General features: G+C 39.8%; 1 protein-coding gene across 3 annotated transcripts in view; it reads left to right on the forward strand.

Annotated features, from left to right (window-relative positions):
• Window positions 1-3,029: 3,029 nt before the first annotated feature.
• The window catches only part of Ctnnb1 (catenin beta 1), a 34,671-nt gene continuing 19,975 nt past the window's right edge, over window positions 3,030-17,725 (forward strand). For 2 of the 3 annotated variants that reach the window (XM_020168940.2, XM_020168942.2), the window contains exon 1: window positions 3,030-3,171. The gene's annotated coding sequence lies outside the window, so the exon portion shown is untranslated. The other variant, XM_020168943.2, reaches the window with a different exon arrangement.

Below are 17,725 nucleotides of genomic sequence, written 5' to 3' on the forward strand. Positions count from 1 at the left end.
CTATAAATAGACCCCTTGATGACCTGCTAAGTGAAAAGCTGATCCTGATTTTTGTTCAGTGTTTTTAACGTTGTCTTAAGAATTATTTTTAATCGGTCTTCCTACAGAGTCAGGATTGATTGTTTTAAACATTGCTTAGTGTTACCTTTCTGAGGGGAGGGGATTCTTTCCCATGTTGGTGAGATAATCCCAAAAGGATTCCATGTAGAGTCCAAAGGGGACCACGCCCTACTTTCACAGTTTGTTTCCATCAGTTCTGCTTATTTTCAAGTAGGTTTGACTAATAGTTACAATTTTACATCAAATTAAGGGACCTAATCAAAAGGAGCCAGTTTATTTTCCTCTCTCTAAAGGATGCTCATTGTCTTGGGTGCTCAATAAATGTTTAATTAATAGATCTGATAGAGTTTAGTATCCAAAAATGCAGGACCTTCTTTACAACACTGGCTTGATTAATATTTCTGTTCAGTGCAAACACAAGTGAAGGCATTTTTTTTGTTTTGCCAAAAGGTAATTCAAGAGCATGTGTTTTAGCAAAGGGACGATTTGCGTTCAGGTTTTGTGTAGTCAGCTTTGCCAAGTCAACGGTCTAATATCAGGACAAATATCTTCTCTATTAAACCAGCAGGGCACACTTGGTTTCTAGGAATAGAGCCTGAAATTTAAAACCATTTGTCTGTCACTGTTTCACAAAATGAATCCATTTATGTCAAACCCATTGGGTTGACTCCAGAAGGAGAGGTGTAAAAAGATAACCAAGTGTTTTGTTTTTTAAATGAAATGTATTGCCCAAGGTTAATTTTTTTAGTAATTACTTTTACAAATCACTTATTTTACCCATTAGGCATTTTGATGCTGTATTTGTTTGGTTTAATTATAGCATTTGTCTTAATTTCACAGAAGCTATTCATCTCATATTTTTGGTGAGATAATTGGAAGAATGTTTTATGAGAGAAGCAAATAAAAATTCAGAGCAGTTTTTAAATTCAACTACCTTGTTTTAGTGCTAGTCACCAGGTAATTCCTCAGCACATACATTTGATGAGAAAAAGAGCTTGCTGCATTGTTGCAAAATTTACATTTCCTTTAGTGACATATAAAGTATTAATAGGGATTAAAAATTTAAATTCTAAATTTAGATTAAAATATCTAAATAATAGAAAATGCTTTATTTTGGCCTTTGAATAGAAAAGTACAACTAGAAAGATGATTTTATCTTTTACATTTTGTAATGGTACAGATATTTCCTCACCAGTTTTAATAGTGTGCCTTATTCAGCAAAAATTAACTGAACACAGAAAAAGAAAACATGATTTTTTTCCTTAAATCCTTTAATAGTGGTAAATCAGTCATCTGCTTTTAAATGCATGACTTTAATCAAATCAACTATTCTTTATTAAAATTGGGGACCAGTAGCTGGAAATGCCATTTACACTTTTGAGTTTATATTAGAAATATTGCTTTGACAAAATACCTTTTTTTTCCTCTGTAATCTGTCTGAATTATGACCAGCTGAGTTAACCAGGAACAGCAGCTACAGTTACTGCTACGGAATTACCAGCAAGGATTCAAATGAGCCTTTCTAGACAATGGATCTCTCTGAACATGTCTTAGGTGTGGACTTTTTCCACTGCAGTAGTTCATTGTGCCATGGTCAAAGCAGCAGCTGACATTACCAAAAATAAGTCATTTGAAGAATATGTTGATCCTAAAGCATGAGCTATGCCTAAAACCACATATCCTATCTCTATGAGTGAATGAGTGAGTAGGTTCCCTGTTTGCACCTGTGTAAAGACCTATTGTTTGCATGCATAAATTACAGCCCTGGGATAAAAGCCCTGAATTCAAACTTTCACTGTTGTCTTCATACTCAAGAAAAAAAAAAAGCATAAAATAATTGAGTGCAGAAGGCGAATCGATCGTAATTGTTTTAGTTTTGACAAATACTAATCTTGCTGGATTGGGATGGAGACATTTCCAAGAGAAATGACCCAATTTCTGCCTATTGGAACGAAACAGAAAATGTTCTCGAAGAATAAAAATGTAGTTTTAAAAAAATTAGGGACTGCCTAATCCATAGCTCCTATTAACAACATACTTGAATTTCTCAAGTAACACAGTAGCAACGCAGTTCCTCCAAAGAACTCCCCCCCAGTAGACCTACTGATATGGAGTGACACAGTGGCAGAAGACCCAAATGGAATCTATAGGAAGTGAGCTGACGAACTCCACAGCTAATGTACCAGCTATCTGCTTACAGTGGGCACTCGGGAGGACTTGTTGAATCCACCGACAGCGAACAGGGCCCGGAGGCGGCTCGGTCGGTCCTGCGATCCCGTCCGGATTCACTTTGTGAATCGCCGGGTGCGATGTTGAATCCACCATCACACAGTGGGGACTTTGAAGTGCCATGGAACAGGGCTGCCGGCCAGAACCTGCAGGGGAGTCTGTGGCACGGACCGCCACGTCGGCGCAGCCCCTATAACCTAAGTGATCCCAACCGACAGCGCTGGGCGGGCCGCGACCTCAGCGTCCACACTACCGTCGCTGCCGGGCCCCGAACTCCTGCTCTCCAGGACCTGTCTCTGCAGTCAGGCAGGGGCCGAGAAGCCGCCTCCTGCGGGCGGCGGGAAGCACACGGCGAGCCCCGCGTCTGCGCTCCGGATAAGGAGGGACGCGCGGGCGGGGACTGGGGGCAGAGAAGACCCCGCAGCCGCCCTCCCCCACCCAGCACGCAGGGACTTAGCCTCCCCGCCGCGGGCGGCACGACCCTCCCGGGGTCCCCGGCACTCGCGAGGCGTTGGAGGAGCGCACAGACACCACGCCCCGCCCCAGCTGGGTTCGGCTCTGCCGACCGCGGCGGGGCAGCGCGGGGACTACTTTCGCCGCCCGCCCGCGCCCCGCCCCTTGTCCTCGCGCGGCGGAACGCTCCGCGCTGCGCCGGCGGCGGCAGGATACAGCGGCTCCTGCGCGACTTATAAGAGGTCCTTGTGCGGCGCCATTTTAAGCCTCTCGGTCTGTGGTAGTTGCGTTAGCCTGTCCCCGGTATCCCAGAGCGAGGGGAGGCGGAGACGGAGGAAGGTCCGAGGAGCAGCTCCAGTCCCCGCCGAGCCGCCACTGCAGGCCGAGGACGGTCGGACTGCCGCGGCGGGAGGAGCCTGTTCCCCTGAGGTGCTGCTCGGGCGCTCCTTTTCCTTCTCCTTCCCGGGTTGCTCCTGCTTCCTCTTCGGAGCCAAACTTCGTGGCGGGCGCGCAGTCCCGACGGCAGGCGGGGAGCCGGGCTTGGCGCAGCGCGGAGGCCCGGTGCGGGGAATGGGGGGCTCGGGTCGGGGGCATCGGGGGCGCGTGGAGGGCGGTGGCCGGGCCCGCGTTCTGGCCCGTGCTGCCCCTCGGGGCGCCGGTGGTGGGGAGGGGGGCGCCGCGGGGGCGCGTCCAGGAGCCCGGATGGCCGGCGGGGGTGGGGGCGGGGTGGGGGCCACGGTTGGCGTCCCGGGCTCCGGTTGCGGCCGAGTTTGGGGGAGGGACCGGCGCCTAGGGATGCGCCGGGGCCGGAGTGGGGGGTGGGGGACGGGATGGTGATTGGTGGGGTGAAGGGGGGCCTCCGCCTTCTAGCCCCGCAGGCGAGTTGGGGTTTGGGCGCCGCGGCTGGGGACGCCACCCCGAGGTCCTATATCTGCCTGGGGGCACGGGGCCGGTGGACTTTGCAGATTTCCTTAAGGAGAATAGGGGAATGGTGACTTTTTTTTTTTTTTTTTTTAATGCCCTGGCGATGTGAGTTTGAGTCGAAACAACTTTAAACCCCAGAGTAAGCAAACTCTGAGTGCGGCCGGTACGATGCGTCAGTAGGGTGTGCACCCAGAAAATCCACGTCTTGCACCCCTGTTTTCTCGTGCCGTGCAGGTGGCGAGAGCGACGTGCAAACGTGCCGGGAGTCCGATGGGTTTGTGGCAGTGAGGATGAGACCCTGGTAAAATGGGGATTGGGGGAGCGGTGCGGGTGTTTCCTACCGAGTGAGCCTCAGGATTCCGGCTCTGGCTGACGGCTTCGAGAATTGTGTTCTTGGGAATATGCTCTGCAAATAGTTTCAGCTGCTAAACTTGGTTTCTTAGTGAAGTGGCTAGGAAATTGACTAAATGAAAGGCACGCACCGCAAGTTCTTGCAGTGTTTTGTCTGCGAAGAGGACTTTGAACCGAGACTTTGGAAGTTCGATCTCTGCAGCGCGGTCCCCAATCGGCCAGGCCAGGGGCTCTGGCACTTAGTGGTTTCCTGGGTTTGGACTGCGCTTTGGAGGGAGCATTGTCTCCTACTTTGTATCTTCCAGACGTCTGTGGTCTCCCCTCCCCCCGGGTTCCTGAGTGCTGAATGAAGGGGGACTGGGCTGCTGGTATGCAGAGGTCGGCAAAAGGAAATCGAGGAGTGGTTTTAGTGAAATGAGAGCTTTGTGTCGTGAATAATGGTGGCTTAGACCAGACAGCAACTTGAAGAGACGGCAGCATTTCCTTTGATAAAGTCTAGGCCAATGTTTTTCAGATCGCTGAGTTGTAAAGTATTTTGTCTGGAATTTAGGAAACCATTTCATTATTTACTTGGGGAACATTCAGTACCTCCAGATGTCTTCGCATTAATTTTGAGAAATGTGAAACACTACTCCTTGTTTTCTTTATGCTGCTGCTTGCTGTCTGCTTAAATTAGATAAATTTATATTTTAGAGGCTTTTTTATTTTGCGGTGCTAGGGATCAGTTTTTGTTTTTTGAATTAAGGCTGCTGTTACATTTTACTTTTTAAACCTTTGAAGTCTCTGAATTAAAAAGTATCCTCAAGGTTTATTTGAGGATATCCTTTCACAGTAGACAAAATTTCATTAATTTGTACCCGATATTCATTACTTTGACTTAATCTTTGTTCTGAAGGCCATGTACAAGGATGAGGCCCTGAAGTGATTGCAACAGTAACTTGAAAAACTTGCAGAGATCTATTCTATAGGATTAAAGGAATGCTGAGATTATTCAAGTCTGAAGTCCTTGAGGAGGAAATAAAACACTGCATGGAGCTTAGCTTGGAGTGGAACTTAGAGCCAGTCCTGTGGCTGCAAGTCTTCCAGAGACAGAACAGTCAGTCAATGAAAACAGCTTGGAAAACCAACTTTAAAAAAAAAAAAGCTAATTAAAAAAAGGAATAACTTAACGTGTTTAGGTGTCAAATATACAAGATTTAAAAAAACTAATTGTCAGCCAGGCGCAGGTGGCCAGTGCCTGTAATCCTTGCTACTCAGGAGGCAGAGATCAGGAGGATCATGGTTCGAAGCCAGCCCAGGCAAATAGGTCACTAGACCCTGTCTCAAAAATACCCAACACATAAAGTGCTGGTGGAGTGGCTCAAGGTGTAGACCCTGAGTTCAAGCCCCGGTACCAAAAAAATCTAATTGTCATCTGATTACTTCCTGTATCAAGATTATTGAGTAGAAAAATGTACATTCAGGTGTTAAAATTTATTAAACTGAAGCCAGCTTCGTGGTGTTCCTAGTGATGCCTGAATAAAAGTTGTGGTAAATAGAGGTCTGTATGCTTATTTCAAAATGCCACCAAGGTTTGAGGGGAAACAATGAGGCAGAGCTTTCAGGGTACTTTGAAATTTGGTACTTAGAAAAACCGTCAGCAGAGATCATTTAAAAAAAAAAAATACTGGGTGGAGCAGAGCACAGCCAGTTAAGTATTGTTCAAAGCAGAAAGGTGGGGAACCCGAAAGTTTGAATATCATCCCCTTGTAAATAGCAGTGAAATTGAAAACCCTGAAATGGACCATAAAAATATATTCAGTCAAGTCAGACTTAAGTGTTATTAAAGTGGGATGATCCATCTGTTCGATTGTAAGATTTTACTTTTCTGCTATGGTCTAGGCTGATAATAATTGTAGATGAGTAGTAAATTTTAAGTGTACTTTGAACTTGATCAGAAGCATGTCTGACAGTTAACCCTGGGTAGAACCAGAGATACTTCTAATAACCAGTATTACTGTACACAACAACTCTTGTAGTATTACAGTTGACTGATGATTGTTGAAAACATTACTAATACCAACTTAGTTGGTTTCTTGTAGGCCTTTTTTTTTTTTTAATATGCACTATGGTATCTGTTGTTAAAACAGCTTTACCAAAGAGATTTTTATGCCATAAAACTAAATAATAAACATAGACTTCTGATTTGTCCAAAGCATGTAGTTGCTGCCTCCTGTACAATGTTCTCATTCTTTAACAGACTACTGTACATAATGTTATTCCAACTGTGAGTGATAGATAAATAACTAAGATAACATGATAGAATAAATACATGCTTCTGGATTTCACAGAAAGAAAATATATGTGATTTGTATTGATTGAAAATAAGTTATAAGCTCCCTTCTGTAGGGTTTCACTTTAAACTCTGGAGAAAGTTATTTCCTCTGTTTACTTAAGAAAGCTGCCTTTGTGTTTCATGCAAGACTGAGCTTGACTTGGTTTGAAACCTAGATTTATCTGTTGAGGACTGAACTCTGCTGTATTTGAAGTACGCATATAATCTGCTTTCTCCCTAAGGAAAAAGAAATTTTTAAAAAAGAAAGTCACATTGGGAACCCCAATTAGGTGTTTAACCACCTTTTTGAACTTCTGAATTGTGGATCTCTTTTTTTTTTTTTAAATACACATTTCCTACTTCCAAAGTCTCCCTCTGAGCTGAGGCAGCAGAGTGCAGTAGTATTAGGGCTTGTTTTCCATGCATGCTTTGGTCATGTTGAGTGCCCTCCAGTGGATATAATATAATGCCTCTTTCTTTTTTTTTTAATTTCAGCATGCTTGTGGAATATAGTTATGAATAGTTCTGACAAGGGAGAACCTACAGGAAACCTTATGAGTTCTAGAAAAATCTATTCATCAGTTCTCATTAAAAAACTGGCATGAGAAAATATCTCGAACAATATCTGTAGGAGATAAATAGAATTATTTATGTTCCTTAAAAAGGCACTTCTGCTTAAAGTCTAATGATAACCCAAAAACTCAGTTGAGTACCTCAGGAGGTAAAAAATGATTTTTAGCCATATTGATGAAATTTAAAAACTAAAATTCTCACAAAAGTTAATGAAGATGTGAACTGTCAAGTTGTCTTAATTGTAAAACATGAATAAGCGACCAACTCAGTTATATTAGGAACTAGATGAGTCAGTGTATGTGAACTCATATATGATGCTGTAGGTGACTGTAGAGTCTCGTTTGTATAGTCATGGGCCATTCCTCTTTACATTTTTCAATAAAGACCTTTCTGTAGTTTCCTTTGTTAATATTCGGGTATTTCTATTAACATTTTCTGCAAATATTTGTTCCAGATCAGTCTGATTAGTAACAGGAATGAAGCTTATTTTAAATTAGCTTTAGAAGTATTCTTAAGAGTTTTGATTTAAAAAAAAATTCTGTTTCCCTGAATATGTCGTTGAAATGAAATTAAAATGTTAGTGGAGGGAAGGAAAATGACAGTGTCGCTGACTGTTCTACTTTGTGTTTGCAATTTTGTGGAAGTGTTAATAGGATAGTTGATTATTTAAGAAATGGATTGTAATGTCTGTAGTTTTTTTTTTTTTTTTAAGCAAGATGCCTCAAGTGCTTTTTAAGTAATGGTTATTTCCAAATGGTTTAAGTATTCCTCTGCAAAGGACTGCTTGCGATTAGTAATGTCAAAGTTGGGACCTACTATGTGCAGCATTTACTGTCTGTAAGCTTCTGTTCGATGTTTCAAGATTTTAATGAGAAACGAGAGTAGTTTTGAAAATTTGTTTTAAAATTAGGTGCATAAAAGTTACTGAAAAAATTTCTACGGGAACTTGTTGAAATAAGTTTGCTTTCATTAATAAAGCACACTACAGTTTGTTCAAGTTACTGTCATAGGCTGTATAGTATGTGGGATTGGTCTTACTGCATTGTAATGGGAATCGGTACTTTAATAATCTCCAGGGTCAGAAAGATGGGGGAAATGGGACCATGTGGACTACCACAAATTAAAGAAAAAGCACATGTCCCATTTAAGCAGGCAGTCATAAGCAGCTCCACCCATTGTGTGGACATATGTTCAGTTGCCAGATTATCTTTTTCCTCCTTAGGAGAATTAGGAAATCCATATTGATACACGTCTCTTAATACACAAATGTTAGCAAATGAAAGTCATACTGAGGCATTCTGCACAAAATACATCTATTGGCAGGATACTGCCAGTTTGCAACCTCTATAGCTGTCTTATGTGGTGCACAGTGTTTTGTAACAATTTCTATAACTTAGGGAGTACAACTAGTGCCTTGTATCAATTGATGATAAATGAGGAACCCAAAAACTCTATTTATGGGCTGGGAATGTGGCCTAGCATGGATTGGATAGCCCCCATACTGCAAAAACTAGCAACCCTCCCTCCCCCAGTAGACATACTTGTTTGTGAAGTTTGGGAAGTACGCTTAGGTTTAGGAATTAAGATGGTTTGGTTTAGTTCAAGGATAAAGAGAGACCATCTTAAGTACAGTTCTTTTACCCAAGCCCACAAAGTGTATTTTTAAATGTGTTAAGGCACATAAAATACCAGACAAATTCTGTGTTGAGATCAAATTCTGTAGTTCTCTTTAAAACACAGTTTTAAGTCTTAACACAGTTAAGACTTGAGCAGAAGTCTTAACATTTCTAAGCTAAATTGTTAGTATCAGACTAAACCCAGAGCTTTAAAACAAAGTTTAAAGACTGAATATGTTTTGCTTAAATTAATGGCATATTGCTTTTTGGTGTCAGTATTAATAGATTTTGGCCAAATCTTATATTGTTGGTAGGGATTTTCACTTCCAAACTTTTGATTTGAAAAGTTGGGTATTCAATCTTCAAACTCCTTGTTTGAATGGCAGACACTGACTGGACTTAAAATGTAAACCATAATCTTAACATCGGTTTTAAAAAGCATTATCTGCAAATACTACTGAAGGCTACTATTATCTTTTATATGGTACGGTATAAAAATGGAAGCTGATCAGTGAACCTTTCAAGTGTTAATTCCCCCTAGCCTATCTAGTCCTCGTGATTTTATGGAGCCACTAATTTTTTTTTTTTTTTGGTCCCCTTCTAGATAAGGTCTTAATGTAGCCCATGCTGACCTCAAACTGGAGATCCTCCTGAGTGCTGGGATTATAGCCTGGCTAAAGTTTCTTTTGCAGTATTTCAGAAGTTTTCCTGCTTCTTATTTCTTGAAAAAGGCTTTTTTGTTCTTTTTTTCTTATCCCTTTCCTGTGATAAACCTTGAGAGTGTGAACCAGCTGAATGATGGTAAGGTGAAACTGCTTCATGCCATTTCACAGTTTTTCCCGTGTTTAGTTCCATTTCAAAATTCTTTCACTAATAACTGGTCTTTATCACATATGTTTAACAATTAGTTTAAAAATTATGTTGGGAGAAATTTTTAACCTACTTTAAATTCTTTCAGGTTCATCATTCTTCATGATATAAAAATCTTATCCATGGCTAGTAAAATTTTAAGTACTAGTAGTTGATCTGAAATGGAAGTAAAAGATATACAAAAGCAGAAGGGTTAGGACTAGTTTAATAAGCCTTTATTTATAGAGTTTTATGATAGCTGAAAATGGTGATAATATATTTATGCATGTGCATAACTATGGGATATTATCCACATAAAAATGTGAGAAGTTAAACACTTCAAAATTTCTCAGTGCAATTTGAAGATGATCTTAAATGGTTGTAATAATTTGCTACACTGAGGGTGGTTGTTGCAAATTGCTCCCAGTTTTCTTTCATACAAAGAAAACTGATTCAAGAGTTGTAACAGGCTGTAAGAACTATACTTTTGCTTTTTATGATGTATATATATGGTTTTGGGGTAGGGAACTGTCTTTGAAGTTTTGCATATACTGTACTAGATAAGTGTCACATGTTTAAAAGAGGAACAAGGGATTCTTCGAAATGTTTTTCAGTCCAACTCACTGGAGACTTCCAAGTAGAGTTCTAGTCCCCTGTGTAAGAAACACTTTGCAACCACTGAAAGAATGTGACACTGTCACAGGGTATATATTTTACTGCTTATGATTCATTTAGATACAAAATTAGAAATTTAATGTTGTTTAGGAAACACAGTATGCTGACATAGCGCTCTTAAAATAGATTTGTAAGTTTAATGTGTCCATTCTGGCATCTTCTTAACATTCATTTAGGTTTTTAGCTCACCTATTTTGTAATTTTCATGTCTGATAGTTGTATCCTATATGACGTTATTACCTGCTTTTAATTGTACTGTCATTTTTCCTGGTTCCTGAATCAGAGCTCCAGACATTCTCCTTCCCACAGAATAAGAAATAAGAGGCTCAGAGATCAATGTCTAGGAATAACTGAAAATCCACAAATACTCTTGAGACAGGAATGATAGAATGGTATTGTTGATCAGTGCAAGCTATAAAACACTGAAATTAGATCTTTAAAAAAGGATACTTACTGATCATACTTGAAGAATACCCTGCCTATGTGCTCAATGGTCTCAGGTTTTTCTTTATCACCTTTATACCCCAGATTGTATTATATTTCCCTAGAAAGCTCTAAGACAAAAGGACTATTTAATACCATGTTATTGCTAATTTCTCCTCAATTACAGTGAAACAGATGCCCCTTGACTTTTTTTTAATCAATTGTATCAAGGGCCCACCTTCATAACGCAGTACTGCATTTTGGTCTGAGGCTAATCCTGCTGCTTGCCTGTTCAAGGGCTTTGTTACTTTAGTTGTGTATTGCTCTCCTTTATGACTCCTATCCCTAATCCTATTATTTTTCTGGAGGTCAGGAGAGTTCCTGTCTCTTCCTTTTCAACATTTCTTGAAATCCATTCATTGTGACTTCTGGAACTCATACTCATTGGCAAATTTCCTATATTATTAATATAGGAAATATATTTTTGTTGTACCAGTTGTAACCTAGTCTCTCCTCTGATAATGCCACTTGCCTTGTAGCTCTTTTAAGTGGTAGATGTTTTTCCCTTCTTTCATACCTTACTACACTGAACAGAGCTGTGGACTAAATGTCTTCTTTGTTCCTCATTATCACTTTACATCAGTTTATTCCAAAACTTCAGGCTTTGATGTTGACACCATCAAATTATACTATCCTGTATTATAGCAGCCTGTATTTCAGTCATCTTTCTGGGGTCTTCCATGTCTGCCTGGAACATTTTAATCAGCCCATTGTCACTGTCTCTTTATGTCTGTCACAATTCTTGGTGAAATCAGTAACCATGTAGAACAGTACTAATTCATAGTCTGGTCTATAACTGCTTGTTAACAGTATGAATTGCATTAAGTTTGTGCCACAGTGTAAATTACCTACGTCACTAAATTCACTATTTAGTTGTATAGCAAGATTTTTGATGTAGAGAGCAGTTTATTTTGGCAGTACTGGGGTTTTGAACTCAGACCCTGATGTTCTTCACCCTCCCCCAGTATAACTGAATTACAGGTATGAACCACCATGCCTGCTTATTCTTTGAGATGGGGTCTTGCTAACTTTCCCTCCAGGGTGGTCTTGACCTGCAGTTCTCTATTTCCGCTTCCCAGGTAGCTGGGGGTAGAGTTGTCCACCACCATGCTGGGCCTAGAAAGCAGCGTTTTGGTTTGCAGTCTGGCACAAACTCTTCGTGGTGGTGTATTCTGGCACTTTTGAATACACCATAGAAGGTGCTTCCCATATTCTGGTCTGTTCCTATCTTGATTTCTTGTGCTCCGGTAGTCTTTATTTCCCACCTTGATTCAGCCACACGGTCCCATGGTCATAGCCTAGCATACCTTTTCTTTTAACTTGGTGTTCTCTTCCCATCTCATTTCAACCTCACTGCCCTGTCCATTGCTCTAGTAAATACTTCATTTTTCTCAAAGCCTTTCAGCTCTCCTCAGACCTACAGTCTTTTCAAGTTTTTCCTGTCCCTCATTCTTACTCAGCTGAAATTTCATCTTGAATCATAATCACTAAATATGCTGAACAACCTTGTCTCTCTTTGGATCATGTGAACCCCAGTGGTCCCTCGTCTTTTATTTCACTTTGCTTTATGACCGTTTTACACTTATCCTCTCTCTGTCCTGCTACACTTCCTCACCCGTCCTCTCACTTAATGTCCTTGCTTTCCATTTTGCTAAGAATAATTGAATAATTGGGAGAGTTCCTGTGAATTCCCATAATTGTCACTGTCTCCTTTAGCTTCTTTGTCACTGTGGATGAACTGTAATGTTCTAAGATAAGGCCAACCAGTTCATTGTAATTGTAGACTAGATTGCATCTCCTCTTGCTCTCAAAAATATTCTGGCATTCTCCCTTCTCTTGTGGCATTGGTTTTTCCTTCTCTACTGGTTCTTCCCATAAACATATAAACATTTTTTCCTATTTGAAATAAAAACAAACAACAAAACACTTTCTCCCCAATGGTTTCTCTTTTCACCCACCACCCTGCCCTGCTTCTTTTTAAGGCAAACACTTTGAAGCAGTTACTTATATGTGCTATCTCCTTTTTTCATTTGAACCCTTGTTTACTTAGCCTGTTTGTAGCACTCAGCCCAGTTGCTGCAGTTGCTTAAAACATTTTTCACTGGGCTTCTGGGCCAAGATAGTGATAGTTTTTCTTACTACTTCCTTGGCAGTTCCTTTATTTTTACCATCATCTCTCTGACTCTGTTGGGACAGGCAGAGCTGAAGTTTTAGAACTTGATCCTCACTATTTTTGTTGTTCACATTTGCCATATAGCTTTGAATAGATAGTATTTACATCTATTTGCTAATGATTTCCAAATTCTTATTCCATATTCTGATATTTGCCAGTGTTTTGGATGTTTCAGAAGCATCTCAAACATAATAAGTGTAAAACTTCCCTCCCATTTTCTTCTAAAGCTGCTTCTCTTTCTGAGTTACTATAGCTTATAGCCTTTGTAGGTCTTCACCTGTCTTTTCCTCTAAATTCTCTGTAAATCTCTTCTGCTTTCCCTTCAGAATATATTCAAAATCTAACCATTTTCTTGCACTAGCTATGCCGTCTTAATCTTTTGCCTAGACAGTTGCACAGTTCTTCTAACTGGTCTTCCTGTTCTCACTTTTGTTCCCCTTAAATGTATTCTCAACATGGTAGCTAGAGTAATCCTGTTTAAAGCAGTAAATGGTACACTTTTTTGTTCAGAAATCTCTAGGGGCTTACCACTCAAGTAAGCACCTGTGTTCAGACCACACCCTTCACCTACTACTTTCCTCCTCTCCATCTCTTCCACCTCATAGTGTCATATTACATCCCTTCCACATTGATACTGTCCCTGTTTACCCAGTTTTACTTTTGTTTTTGTTTTTGGCAGCACTGGGATTTGAATTCAGGGCCTAACACTTGCTAGGCAGGTATTCTTACCCCTTTAGCCACTTGCCAGCCCCCCAGTTTAAAAAAAAATAAATACTATCCTCGTTTGTTTGATTTATGGTGATTAATTATACTGTGAAGTAGCATTTGTGTTGCTTGTTCTTCTTTACAGCTCCTTTTTCTGTTTTGTATAAGCCTGAAAATTATAGGCAAAGTTTGCTTGATGAACATTCCAGTCACCCAACCTTTGTTTCTTTCAGCTGAAGCTCTATTTTTTTTGGCTCCCTTTCACATATGAAAGAATTATCTCATGGTCTCCACTTTCATTCCCATTCCAGTTTGTGTTCTGCCTACACTATTCCAATGAATGTGCCCTTGCCAAGTTCATTGCTGGACTTCCATGTTGACCAATCAAATGGATACTTTTTAGTTTTGGTTTTCCTGAATCACTCAACAGTTTGTACATATTGTACATTCTTCCTGGGACTAATGTCCAATCAACTATTCTGCAGTGGTGGAGATAGTCTGTGTGTTGTCCAGTAGCCCCAGCTAAAAGTGGCTAATAAGCACTTGAAATGTGACTGAAAAAGTAAAATTCTAATACTTAATTTAAAAGTAAATAGCTACAAATAACAGGGGTTATTACAGTGGACAGTACAGTTTTAGGAACATACTCATTCTACTTACATGGCATTACTAGATTCATTAATCAAACTAGATACCTTGGAGTCATCTTTATTTCTTCTAATCTAATTTCTTTCATCTGTTGTTATCCAGTTCATTGTCTATCTCAAATATTGCTCCAGTCTGGCTACTTTTTGTCTCTAGTGCTACCACTCCAGCCTAAGCTATCCATGTATTATCAGACTGTTGCTGTACAACAGTCCTACTGGTGTCCCTACTGGTGTCTTTCTCTTCTTCACTTCCAGGTCTTTGAATTATATCTAAAACAAGCTTTTAAACACTCAAATGAGAGCTTGTATTTGATACTTAGAGAAAACACATTCCTTATTGAAACTTGTTCTGGTTATGTTCAACCTCATCTCATACTCACCTGCCCCTCTGTAATCAAACTACTCTGACCTCAAAGTTTAGTTTTTAAAGGATGATCAAGTTCTTTGTGTTTCTGAGATTTTGCCAGTAGTATTTCCTGGAATGTTCCTGCTCTGTTCTTGCATGCTACTTTTTTGTATCTTGCTTGAAGGTTGTCCTCGAAGTCTCTGGCACCTCTTAGTGGAAGCTTCCACTTGTGCTTCTATCATCCTGCTCCCCTCTTAAACTATTTAATTAGACACTTGTCACTCTTCCTAATTGTTTATTCAGTGCCTGGCCTTCTGGACAATGAAAGGGCCATGTCTGTTTTAATCATATCCTATGCCCAAGAATATGTTACAGCTTCTGGCATGTAGTAGATGCATAGGTGTATGGTTGATAGATGAGCGAAATCTATATGTTGCATTTATGCAGTTTGTATTGCTATATCCTGAAACTATTAGTCTTGGGAAAGCTTTCATAAGGCAGTTCTTTTTGATTAACATCACAATTTGGCAAAGTAGGAAAACAACAACAAAAAACCCCATATACCAATGGAGTATTCTTATGTAACTCTAGATTATGACTCATTTATTGGTATATGTTGGCACTCAAAATAGAACAAAGATTAGGGGCTATTCCTTTAAGTTTTATGTACTGAAATAACAAAAAGCAGTCACATTTTTTAGAGTAAAGGCTTCCTAGATCACTGCACTTTCTCTTCCCAAACATTAGGAAATTTCATAATTATAAGATCTTTTACAAGGGAAGGCCATCAATGGCAGCAAAATATCTTTCACTTCAGGAGATAAAAACCTCACTTGGTGGGGGACAGGAGGTTGTGTGAGATTAACAATTGGTAGTTTTAATAGCTTCTTCCTGAGGAGCTGATGTTAGAGTTACTCTTTGGAGTCAGGATTTTTGTGGGTTTTTTTTTTTGGATTGCTTTCAGCTTGGGTTACCTTAATGTTACTCGTATAGTTTGGGCCATATGATGGTTTGTCTACTAAAGATAGCAGTGTCAGCAACGTGTGTGACACCTAAAAGTTATGATGCTATAGCCTTATACCAGCCTCTCAAAGAGAACTGCCTAGTCACCTATACTTTTAGATGTTCCAGGTTAGTTTGATAACACTCTTGGCTAAGAGCCATTGGGAGGATCTGCCAATTTTAAGGGAACTTTTGAGGAAACTTTTAGGTCTTTTTTTTTTTTTTTTTTTTTTTTAGGTTTTAGTCATGGTTATAGTGAATCTGAATTCTGCCTTACTACATATTAGTTTTAATGGCCTGAAATGTTTTCCGCAAGTAATCTTGGTTTTAGGTTTTTCACACAGACTTTTTTTTTTTTTTTGGAGGGGAGAAGGGATTTGAACTCAAGGCTTTGCACTTGCTAGGCAGGCGCTATACCACTTGAGCCATGCCTCCAGCCCCACAGCCTGGTTTTGAAAGTACTTAAGGAAAAAAAAATTGTGACTGCTCTTAGCATCCTATTAACACACTTAAAAACACTTTTCTGTTAAAATATAACTTTAGTTGCCTTTGTCCTCAGTGAAAAGTGTATAATAAAATGAGGGGTTGGCTAACTACTGCCTGCCTTCTATTTTTATATGGCCTGTGTGGTAAAGAGTGATCTTTACATTTTTAAATGGCTGAAAATAAATTTAAAAGTACAGTGATCTCATGATACTGGAAAAGTATTTGAAATTCAAATTACAGTTCCCTGAGTAAAGTTTTATTGGAACACAGCCATGCCTACTAGCATGATGTTCTCTACAGCTTCTTTCACTCTGCAGTCGCAGAGTTGAGTAGTTGTGAGAATCTAGAACATTTGCTATCTGGCTCTTAAGGTTTGCTGACCTGTGTTCTAGTTGATACACATTCTTCATAAATTAATCCTTCATGGGTTCTGAATGCACTTAAGACTTCTTTTATATGCAATGGTGGTTGGTTGTCTAAGCCTCTATATTATGTTTTGAGCATTTTGTTTATTGATTGGAACATTTAGTACATAAGTAAAGTTTAGTATATGCTAAACACTAGAAACAGGGAGGAACTAAAGGTGCAGTCTCAATTTTCACTGAGTTTGTTAATTGAGCTTGTTTTATTTTTTAAAAGGTCAAGTGTGCTGGTTTGATAGGGAAGGAAAACTTGAAATGAATGGAGAAACAGGAGGGTTGTCATTATGGGATATAAGATGGTACATTAAATTAATTATGGAAATCAGTGAGTCCCTCCCTGCCACTAGTTCTTCCTGTAGTCTGAATGTAGAGATTAACTTCGGGAAACTTTCTTGAAATGAGCACCACAAAGCTAGGCACATAGTCAAAGTATGCAGTTATGATAGCTGGAAGCATGGTTCAAGTGGTAGAGCATCTGCCTAGTAAGCATAAGGCCCTGAATTTAAACTCCAGTACTGTCCCCTCGCCCCAGAAGAGTATGGCGATATGTACTGATTCATATCGTAGAAATAGTAAAAGAACATTTTGGCTATGGTTACTGTTCAAAGAATGTAATTGTTTATTGTCACATGGTACCTTTCGTCTACAATTGCTCACTCTTTTTTTAGGTGTGTACGCAGCAGTGTCTTAGCAATTGTCTGTGACTGGGGTCGGGATAGGAAATACATGACTACAGAGAGACCTGAATTTGAATTTTAACTTTCAGTTTATTATCTGTGCCTGTAATCCCCACACTTGGGAGGCTGAGGCAAGAAGATCCCAAATTCAAGGCTAGACTGTCTTAAAAACAACAAAAACTGGCTATTTTTCCAAAGACTATGTTACTTTTTATTTTACTTTGAGCACTTTTTGCCTTTGAGAAAAGATGGTTGGCTAAGTAGTTTCCATATGTCCTTTCACAAAACCTATTTTATAGGTCATTTAGATTTTATGCTTAGAAAACATTTCATTAAAACCATATTTCAGTATTTGGTAGGGCTAAATGATAACAAGATATCTTATGCAGGTAAAGCTTTTTATAGTACTATCTATACATTTGATTCTACACATGTATGCAAATGTATTTGCAATGTGTGATGTATGTTGAACATTATTCTGTGAAGAGCTTTTTTTGTTCTTTTAATGACTGCATTAAGAGTAGTTCACTACTCTTTCTTACCTGAACAACCTAACTTGTCTCCCTACTTTGCTTTTGCCCCTCACAGTCCTTTTTTCCTCCCTTATAGCTGCTGGAGTGAATGGAGAGGGGTGTGTGAGGGGGTCCTAACTCAGGGCCTGGTACATGCTAAGCACAGTCTTTATCATATACCTTCAGCCCGTAGAGTGACCTTTTAGATATCTAAACCAGATCACGTTA

The sequence above is a fragment of the Castor canadensis genome, chromosome 17 (assembly GCF_047511655.1).
Source record: "Castor canadensis chromosome 17, mCasCan1.hap1v2, whole genome shotgun sequence".
Classification (NCBI taxonomy): domain Eukaryota; kingdom Metazoa; phylum Chordata; class Mammalia; order Rodentia; family Castoridae; genus Castor; species Castor canadensis.